General features: G+C 48.0%; 1 non-coding gene across 1 annotated transcript; it reads left to right on the top strand.

Annotated features, from left to right (window-relative positions):
- Positions 1–1,693: 1,693 nt before the first annotated feature.
- On the top strand, positions 1,694–1,767 carry Trnat-ugu. The gene has a single exon. It is a non-coding gene; the product is annotated as a tRNA-Thr (tRNA).
- The last annotated feature ends 700 nt before the right edge of the window (positions 1,768–2,467 follow it).

Raw genomic sequence — 2,467 nt, forward strand, 5'->3', positions numbered from 1 at the left:
CAAAGTTTTATCGCAATCGGATGAACGGTACGGCTGCGCATAAAATACGAACAAAACGAAACAAACATTCATTTTTATATATTAGATATTACAATACTATGGTGGTTTTTGTTTGTTGCAGGGACAATCCTTCAAAGGAAATGGAAGAACTGAAGGGCCAGTTATACCAGATAGTTATTAAGGCAAAAAAACAGAAAAGAGTGGTTCTGCAGCAACTGGTAGGAAGAGGTATATCTACTTCGATCAGCTGCGATTCCTAACAACTGACTGTAAGAACACTACTTCTAGTATTGACAATGATGACGATGAAGACAGAAATGAGTTTGATGAAGGAGAAAATTTAGAGCAGGAGGCACGTATAGTGTCTTTTCCTGTGATTGCTTCTTCTGCGGACGGCAGCGAGAGCTGAGCTCCCAACGCCTCCGACGTGCAACGCGTCGCCAGCTGGGTGGCTGAACGTCGCGTCCTCAACACGGGAAGACCCGCGGCGCAGTCATCAGCAGGGTGCGGATGAGGGCGGCAGCGGCAGACGCTGGCAGGACCCCCATCTCGAGGTATCAGCCACCAGCGAGGCGTCCTGACTTCTCTGAAACTCCGAAGGAGTAAAGCTCCGCGTCCAGTACTTCTCTAAGGCTCCAACCAAAGAGCACTATCGTGCCAAGTCTTCTCCTGGTGCTGCCCCCCCCCCCCCCCCCATAGCTTAGCCTCACTGGCTCATCCGCTCTTCATTCTTCAGCTTTGTGTCGCGTTACAAACTTGCACCTTACATCATCTCCTCTTGGCGGAATTTTGTTCGTCCTGTCATACCACATTTATTTTATTAGGGAATCAACCTATAAATTAGAATTAAAAAATCCCTCCCTTTCTTCTGTGTCTCACTGAGAAGATACTGAGACGGAAATTACTTGACATAATTACCCTTGAATGGGAATAATATTGCGCCAGGGTAATTTTAAGGGAACGCTTTTCAGATTGTAATTATTGGTGACAACCAAGATGCAGTGACCATTACTAGCTCCTTGGTTTCCTCTGTAACGGGTCGAACGCGTGACGCACTGCGACGTCACCGTCGGGTTCTCTGATGCTCCACACCGCACGGTCTCGACACACGCGAAAGAAAGGCTAAAGCTCAGAAGTTTGTGTCACGTTTGAGGAGAGTTAATGACGTCACACTGCAACCAGTTATCACCCCAGTTCTGTCCAGAGCCACCGTGGACGTGTCCCACGATGAGAAAGTTGTCCCACACACTCTCACCCATATTTCACCTCTTTTCTTGACGCCTCTGCAATGGGTGACAAAGGAAAACATTTCAGACACTCGACCTCTCAGAATCCTCACGGAAAGGTCTCAGGGGTGGCATAAATGATGTCAACGAAACCACTCATTTCGTTGGAGCGTTTACTCCCACACATTTCACGGTCGAAAACAACAGTTCGCAGTGCTATATATACGAAGACAGTAACTTGTTCTCGAAAGAACAGTTACTGTTGATGACCGTGCAGCTTCGTCTGTGCGAATGCGCACAGCTTGCCCAAACTCTTACGGGAATCGACAAAGCGTGCGCGAGTAATGAGTGGGTGGGCAAATGTCTATAAGGTACAATACATATGTAGAATTGTGGACAGTTGGGAATGGGACTCTCACAGGAAGCGTGCAAGGGATAAGTCCCTGCATTCGCGCTATTCATCTGTGTCCTCGGTGGCTCAGATGGATAGAGCGTCTGCCATGTAAGCAGGAGATCCCGGGTTCGAGTCCCGGTCGGGGCACACATTTTCAGCTGTCCACAAGGAGGTGTATCAACAACACCTGTCGGCAGCTGAGGTTTTCAGTTAGTCATCATTTAGTTCGCAGTCCATTGTGTACTGTAAGTCGTTCTTCAAAACCTTTGACACTGCTGACACCCTCTGGCGTTTCAACCCCTCTTTAAGGAGAAAATTGACAACCTATGATACTGCTGAAACACTCCGGAGGTACCAACCGTTCTTTAAGACATTGTGGGCGTGCAACCCCACTGGAGGTGATCACACCCCTTCGGAACATGTATGTACTCTGAGGTGGCGAAAGTCATGGGATACATTCTAATAACGAGTCAGAGCTCCTTCTCCCCGGTACAGTACAGCAGCTCGACGTCGTATGGACTCAACAAATTGTTGGAAGACCCATGCCGAATTGCTGCCTCTATAGCCGTGCACAATTGCGAAGATTCCCTAATAAAATAAATGTGGTATCACAGGACGAACAAAATTCCGCCAAGAGGAGATGATGTAAGGTAAAAATTTGTAACGCCACACAAAGCTGACGAATGAAGAGCGGATGAACCAGTGAGGCTAAGCTATGGGGAAGGGGAAAGGTCAGGAGTAGACTTGGCACGACAGCGGTCTTCGGTTGGAGCTTTACTCTTCCGGAGTTTCAGACAAGTCAGGGTGCCTTGCTGGTACCGGTACAGTTATCTAACCTCTCGATTAT

The sequence above is a fragment of the Schistocerca americana genome, chromosome 4 (assembly GCF_021461395.2).
Source record: "Schistocerca americana isolate TAMUIC-IGC-003095 chromosome 4, iqSchAmer2.1, whole genome shotgun sequence".
In the NCBI taxonomy this organism is placed as follows: domain Eukaryota; kingdom Metazoa; phylum Arthropoda; class Insecta; order Orthoptera; family Acrididae; genus Schistocerca; species Schistocerca americana.